At 39.2% G+C, this 8,290-nt stretch overlaps 1 protein-coding gene across 1 annotated transcript in view; it reads left to right on the plus strand.

Moving 5' to 3' along the window:
• The first annotated feature begins 1,445 nt into the window (after positions 1-1,445).
• The window catches only part of LOC118407220 (protein HGH1 homolog), a 27,006-nt gene continuing 20,161 nt past the window's right edge, over positions 1,446-8,290 (plus strand). The window contains exon 1 of the mRNA XM_035807663.1: positions 1,446-1,597. The gene's annotated coding sequence lies outside the window, so the exon portion shown is untranslated. The remainder of the gene's footprint in view (positions 1,598-8,290) is intronic.

The raw sequence follows: 8,290 nt of genomic DNA on the forward strand, positions 1-8,290 counted from the left end.
TGTATCTCACAGCATTGAGTCTGTCTTGTCTGGGAAGATGCTTAAGATGTTTGTCCTGTGGCAGCCATACATACACCACACCAAGCGCTACCCGCTGTTACGCTCTATCCGTGCGACAGTCAGAGTGGCATTCTCCTTGCCGCATCCACGCCTCGATTCGGTCATCCAACAGCCAAAATGACACATATACTCTTACCAAATGTTAAAGATAAACTTGGATGTTCTGTATACCAAAGATTACGTGAAAAAAGGATAAATTGAATCCTTGACACCGCACCCATACCAGCAGTATGATACAGTGTTGAACACAAAAATTGAAATTTGGGCACTTTTTTTTCGTGACCCACTGACGTAAGTAGCCCTGGTGCTCGTTTCACGAAATTATGATCAAAAGGAGTTTGATACCATATGAAAGAAAATCATACACGCTTTCTATTGATATATAATACATTGAAATTAATGCAAAAGCAGCGGAAATATGATCAGTCAAAGTTTATATTCCAAACTTTTTGTGCCGAGTTTATATTCAGGAAAGGCCGACAGCGCTTTACGTGCGCTAGTTAGTACGTTTTACGGTAAATTTCCTCACTCCCACTACGAATTGCAAATATGAAATATCTTTCCTACGAATTACGGGAAATCAAAAAGGCTTTCCTAAAGATCCTATGACTTACGGTGAAGAGCATACAGACCATCTGAATATGTATCAAGGTATCATTTTAAAATCAGCTCTAACATCTAGCTTACCTGTGGCTGTAGAGTCCCCTAACCGACAAATGAAAGACAAGTGAAACAGCTCGATAGCACGTTTCAATCCGAATCTGTGAGTCTAAAACCGTCACTCCTAACGCTAGAGCGGACTGAACGGGATATAATTGATTCAAGGCCACTAGTTTTTCGGCACCTTTCAGGCTGATTCAGTCTTTATGCAGAAATTAAAGACGACGGAAACTAATTACAAAAAGACTTAATTGAATTTTGACTAAGTAATGAGTGTTCGACCTTGGAGTGTCCAATGTCGACAACAAAACGGATTGCAGTGTTCAACTCCTCGCCAAGAGACCTATCGAATGGTACCGTAGTTTGCCTATTTCTGACACTTTTGAAAAATCGACATTTTTGGTCGCGGTTACAAGGACTTAACTTTAAACGCACATAACTTGCCAACAATGCATGCGTACACATTTAAAATGTATGTTTTTGTTCAAAGAAAACACCCAATAATAGAAATAAAAGGACGAAAAAACAAAGTGGCGGCGGACTTAGTTGTACATCACTTATATCCTCGCCGCCACTTAACATTATAGAAAATGAAATCAGGCAGAACACTCAAACTTTCTGCTACATATAACGTTAGATAAAGTTACTAGTACAGTCATGTACAATCGGCCTTGGGCTTATCCTACAATCGGGCGTCGGCGCTATTCGGGTAATCAGGTTTGTTTCTACCCGACAAGCGGAAAACGGCGACATATTCAGGTCATCAGGTTTATGAACAGTACAAAGGTCACCCAGAAGTGTCGCACAGTGCGCGCATGCTGCTTCTCGTCGATTCTGAAGACACAAATATTTTCATGTAAAGGAAGAGATAAATAAGGTATGTCCGATTTTAGATAGTTAAGTTTACATCGTACGAAGATCCGAGATTCATTTATAAGTATGTTTTACTCCTCCCTACTTTGACTTGGCTTCAAGACGCACATAGAAACTTGCGGCATCTCACCTATGGACAGAGTGTCTCACAGGGGAGAGAATGCACCCAGCAGGGGGGACGGCACGCAGTCCTCGGTGCGCGAGCATAATCCACTGTATAGGTCGATTTACTCAGTCACGATTGCCGAAATCAGACCAGTTAATGTGTGTTTGTAGCCAAGAGATGCTCGCGAGGCTCGTCTGAATAAATATCAGGCTTAATAATAAGGATGTTTAAAGTATTAAACTGTGTCTCCGTATTTTTGGCGTGGTTTGGGGCGGTATGGGGGTTTCACGAGGGTAGGATTGCAGCACGAGGATTATCTACTTCCGGGTCAACGTGGCTTGACAGTGAAGTAGTGATCACACTAATTTGAATTTCGGTACACATTCATATAAGAATTTATACTTTACATCTACGCTTAGAAATCAGAGTTGTGCTTATCATTTTTGGGTGAGGACTTTATTGATCACTCCTCGTAGACAAGATTATGAAAAAAAGACGTGGTATCCACGCCGACTTCGAGCTCAATTGAAAATGCGCTCTCAGAACTTGTAACGCTATTACCGGGAAGCCGGTAAAAATCACTCAAGCTACGCTGCGCAAAGCAAACAATTTCCATAAGAAGCGCCAAAACAAGAAACTGCGCAACAGTCAGACGAAGTCTCAACAGTTTTTGTAAACTTCTCTCGAAAAAACTGAACAATCTACCACAATACAGATAGCAGGGTACTTTGACTTTTTAGTTTTTAGCAGGGTAGTAGTTGACAATAGTAACATGGGACATCTCAACTACATGTAGTTATTGTTTATCATCTTTACCCAGGGTTGTCCAACTCAGTGCTATTGCACTGTTTTGCAGTGGAGCCCTGCATTACATAACTTGAAATGAAACATATACATGAATGAACAATAATGGTATGAAACTAATGGAAACAATAATAATCATAACGAAATACATGCTATCATAGTCGTCAGTTTCATATACGGTCATTGAGTGGTCAGAGGTCAGAGCCGTTTTGCATGTGGTTTTAAAAAGCAAATTTGGACGTGCATATCTTTAAAGATTGTGGCAGACTGTTCCATGCGACAATACCTCTATATGAAAACTTACGCTTCCCACATTCCAAACGAACAAGTGGTAGTTTCAAGGATAGATTCTGACTGTGTCGGGTGGGATAGTTGTGAGTCAGAAGTCCTTCGATAACTATTGATGTATTTAGGAAGTTCATTGTTGACAGCGGCCTTGTACATTGATTGTAGCAGGTGCAAGTTTCTCCTTGATGTTAAGGTTTTCCAGCCCAAGGTAGCTCATCAATTGCAAAGCCCCAAATCACATCGCAATAGTCCATTTTAGGTAAAACCATGCAGTTGAACAACATAACAAGAGTGCGTTGTGGTAGAGAAGGAATAAGGCGCCGTAATTAATTGGATTAACTTTTAGCTTAACTGTTTTTGGGTTACAAAAACAGCCTGGGTACCATCCTATTTCTACCTGGGCTCCTCCTTACACTCGCGTACGTAAAAAAAAATTAGGGAAGCGAGTGTAAGGAGCCCAGGTAGAAATAGGATGGTACCAAGGCTAACAAAATACAGGATCGAGCTATTTTTATAACGATTTGTTTTGGTACGAGGAATATCAAGTTGATTTGCTCCCTTCCAGCAAGGAGGTTAAAAAATCACTTTTTTTAACCTCCTTGCTTCCAGCATCTTGTATGAATTTGAGAACGGGTAAGAGGCAACCGATGCCGGAAAGTTGGGGAGTTGAGTAGCGACTTTGCAAACTTAACGCTAAGAGTTTCTCTTCTTTTCTCAGGGGACGGTAAACCTAACTGAGCAAGGGCGCTGTTGTAGCATTCATGCTGCAGACCGAGAATTATTCGAAGTGTTCGCTTCTGTATGCGTTCAATCTTCATCACCTGTTGCGGTGTAATATTTGAGTTCCAAACTTGAGCTGCATATTCAAGGGTCGGGCGAATATAACCTAGGTAAAAACCAAAGAGGTCTTGAGCGGGGAGTCCGGAGCTTTTGGGTTTCTTCAACCAGAAGAGTCTTGAGCAGGCGCCTTTTACCTTCGCCAAGAAGGTTATATTTTGGTTAGAAAATTTTCGGGTGTCCCAATATGTAGTGGATGGAATGTCACGATATTTGGTATTTGAGTTGCGTTAACGTTTACCAAGGTTTTGTACGAAAATGGCACTTTCTGTCGTGAGTGCAGCGGGGTGAGTGTGTGTGTGTATTTGCGTACAAGATAACTTTTGACGCTGTGGATCATTTTGCATTATATTTAGTAATTATTTAGGGGTTGGGAAAACGATGGTCCAATAAAACTTTATATTAGCCGAAACGGTGACCGTACGGAGAATGGATTCGTCTTGTACAACTTTTAAAAAAGGACATCCAAACAGGGATGTTGACCGCGCATTTTGAAGTGTTTGTATGCAGGCCTGGTAGAGTTTAGCGTACACGGTGGAGCACGGAGAATGGATTCGTGTTGTTTTCTGAACTAAATAACGCTGTAGAAAATTGATAGGTCTTGTTTTCAGATTATAACATATATAGGATTCTTGTGTAGCATGTCATCAAGTACGGGCGTCTTCTACAACTTTTAAAAATGTCATCCAAACAGGAATGTTGACCACGCATTTTGAAGTGTTTGTATGCAGGCCTGGTAGACTGTACGTATAGCCGTAACCGTGACCGCACGGAGAATGGATTCGTGTTGTTTTCTGAACTAAATAATGCTGCAGAAAATTGACAAGTCTTGTTTTCAGATTATAATATATGTAGGATTCTTGTGTAGCATTATTACCTACGGGCGTCTTGTACAACTTTTAAAAAGGACATCCAAACAGGGATATTGACCGCGCATTTTAAAGTGCTTGTATGCAGGTCCGTAAGACTTTATATTAGCCGAAACGGTGGCTCACGTAAAATGGATTCGTGTTGTTTTTTAAACTAAATAACGCCGTAGAAAAAGGACAGGTCTTGTTTTAAGATTATTAGATATGTAGGATTCTTGTGTAGCATTATTACCTACGGGCGTCTTGTACAACTTTTAAAAAAGGACATCCAAACAGGGATGTTGACCGCGCATTTTGAAGTGTTTGTATGCAGGCCTGGTAGACTTTAGCGTACACGGTGGAGCACGGAGAATGGATTCGTGTTGTTTTCTGAACTAAATAACGCTGTAGAAAATTGATAGGTCTTGTTTTCAGATTATAATATATATAGGATTCTTGTATAGCATTATTACCTACGGTCGTCTTGTACAACTTTTAAAAAGAATATCCAACGAGGATGTTGACCACGCATTTGGAAAACTTAAGCTTAAACGGTGGCCGCACGGAGAATGGATTCGTGTTGCTTTCTGTAGTAAATAACGCTGTAGAAAATTGACAAGTCTTGTTTTCAGATTTTAAGATATATAGGATTCTTGTGTAGCATTATTACCTGCAGGCGTCTTGTACAACTTTTAAAAAGGACATCCAAACGAGGATGTTGACCGCGCATTTTGAAGTGTTTATATGCAGGCCTGGTAGACTTTATATTAGCCGAAACGGTGGCGCACGGAGAATGGATTCGTGTTGTTTTCTGAACTAAATAACGATGTAGAAAATTGACAAGTCTTGTTTTTAAATCACAAGATATATAGGATTCTTGTGTAGCATTGTCACCCACGGGCGGCCTGTACAACTTTTAAAAAGGACATCCAAACAGGGATACTGACCTCGCATTTTGAAGTGTTTATATGCATGCCTGGTAGACTTTATTATATTAGCCGAAACGGTGACTGCACAGAGAATGGATTCGTGTTGTTTTCTGAACTAAATAACGCCGTAGAAAAAGGACAGGTCTTGTTTTAAGATTATTAGATATGTAGGATTCTTGTGTAGCATTATTACCTACGGTCGTCTTGTACAACTTTTAAAATGGACTCCCAAACAGGGATATTGACCGCGCATTCTAAAGTGTTTGTATGCAGGTCCGGAAGACTTTAGATTAGCCGAAACGGTTGCGCACGGAGAATGGATTCGTGTTGTTTTCTGAACTAAATAGCGCTGTAGAAAATTAACAAGTTTTGTTTTAAGATTATAAGATGCCACGAAAATGTGATATAATGTGACTTCCTTTAGAAAAATGTGAAACGCAAAATGTGATTTATTTTCAAAATGTGAATCGTCAAATGTTATTCTATGTGAAATAATGTGCCCCTACGAAAAATGTGAATCGATTATGTGAAATCGCACAACCCAAAAACGTGACCCAAAAAATGTGAATGTAAAATGTGTTAAAATGTGAAGGGATGTGAAACGATTTTACTCTGCAAACTAGACGGAGGCGAATGTGAAATTATGTGAAGTTGAAATCACATATTTTCACATAACAGATCAAAATGTTATTTTATGTGAAAGTGTTTCACATAATTTCACATTAGCCGGTGTCGACGTCCTAGCTAAGAATGTGATTTTATGTGAAAAAAAATGACAACATATTACAACAGATAAGTTTCCACGTGTTTCCAAAATATGCATTTAGCATGCAAACACTTCTCAAATATCTTAAGTATGTGCTGCATGTACATGCTTGTCTTGTCATAAACCACGGACTTCGTACGCGGTCAAGACAAAAGCTGTCTTTTTAATTCCACGTCGCTCTTGTATGGGTTAGATATTTGTGGACTGTTCTCCGAAATATGCGTTGTAATTATATAACAGTCGAATACCAGTGTTCAATTTTCACCAGGCGCAAAAGTGCATGGCAATATAGTTTGTTTCAGTACCCGTATTTTTATGCGAAAAAATGCTCTTTTTGCCTCAGAGGAGCAAATTGAGTTTTTTTGACCAAAAAGTTGCATATTTGATGTCCAAAAATTATTCCGCACCCAATAAAGTTAGTTTGAAGAAAATCTGACATCGTTTCGCCACATCATTTTTTAATGCAAAAAAATGCTCTTTTTGCCTCAGAGAAACAAACTGAGTTTTTTTTACCAAAAAGTTGCATAGATCTATTTCATGTCCAAAAATTATTCTGCTCTCAATAAAGTTGATTTGAAGAAAATCGGACATCTAAGTTGACTAAATGGAACAAGGACATTATATTGGGTGGTGACAGAGTATCTCCGTTAACTGATCATTTAATCGACGAATACTGGTAAATGGGCCGGTGTGCAGTGTTCTGTTGCAGTGAACCGGAAGTTGTTCTGGTAAAGGGCAGTTATCGGTCGCCAGAAAACCCCATACAGACCGCGAAACAAAACAAAAATTGTTCCTTTGTGTGAATTCGATGGGACAAATCACGCCTTGAAATACTTTGTGTCCTCAAATGACATCGCAGAGATTCTTGGACATGTCAGAATTATGACTACACATTCAATGGTCTTCTGAGATGTATCGTGACGGTACAAATTATTACTAAATTCTTCAGTGACCTGAAGCTTTCGGCGCGCTTTCTAGCTCCTCCCACTACGGACTACAGCTGTTGTTCGCTGTCGGTCAATTTCCTTTGATAACTTTACCTTCAATTTCTGAAAAGCTGATCTAAAAGCTCCCTGACCATCCAAATACACGCCTATGTAATATACTGTGACTATGAGGCTTCTTTAGGTACTAATTTCAACATAAATCCAGGCTAAAGCGGGAGCTCGGTACAGCCGCGTCAGGGAGCGCTTCCAGTATCTCCCAGCATGCAACGGGGTGCCTTGTGGGTAGCCTGACTTCCTTCTTCCAAATATGGCAGGGTGCTTTCTCTCCCCTGTGCAAAAATCCCTATGGACAATGGCGGCCATCTTGAATTCAGTCAAACCTCACGAGATCACGCGAGATCTCGCGATTTTAGCCCCGAGATTCAGTCAAACCTCACGAGATCACGCGATTTTAACCCCGAGATTCAAGCAGATGCATGGTAGCAAGCATTACATACGCACCTGAATAAAGTTTTGTTTAGAATAGGGTAGTCTTTTTGTGTAAAAATACATTTGAAAATGGTTTGCTTGTTAATTTGACATTTTTTGTCTACTAATTTCCAAATAAAGGTGCAAATGTTAAGACCACTGACTGAGAACTGACTGTATTATATATAGTTAAGTAGAAAGTGCAACAATAATTGAGACATTAAATATTTTGTCAAATATATTTATTATGACATGAATAAAAACACTGTACAGACGTTTCATTTAAGAAGTATGACTTTAGATACTTTAGTATAAGTTATTGAACCTATTGTCTACTTCATGGTGGTCCTATCCATGTGATCATAATAAAAGTCACTATAGAATAGTCTTTGTACACCAACAGTTACACAATAAAAACAATAAAACAAATTGATAATCGTGAAAACGTATCTAACAATCAGTAATGAATTGTTTCGGGTTGCTAATTTGGTGGCCATTGAAATAATATTGTAATAAAATGTATACAATAACATTTTATGGTGTATTTCCCTCATCAAAGGGGAAAAGGCTACAAGCATCAGAGCTAGACTATATGTTCTTAAGTTATCTTATAAATGCTGCACAAATGTGGCGTATAAATTATGGTATATCATTTAATAACATATTTTGAAAGTTGTTGAACTTTGTTCAGTTAAGCCACATAG

This window comes from Branchiostoma floridae, chromosome 19 (assembly GCF_000003815.2).
Source record: "Branchiostoma floridae strain S238N-H82 chromosome 19, Bfl_VNyyK, whole genome shotgun sequence".
Classification (NCBI taxonomy): domain Eukaryota; kingdom Metazoa; phylum Chordata; class Leptocardii; order Amphioxiformes; family Branchiostomatidae; genus Branchiostoma; species Branchiostoma floridae.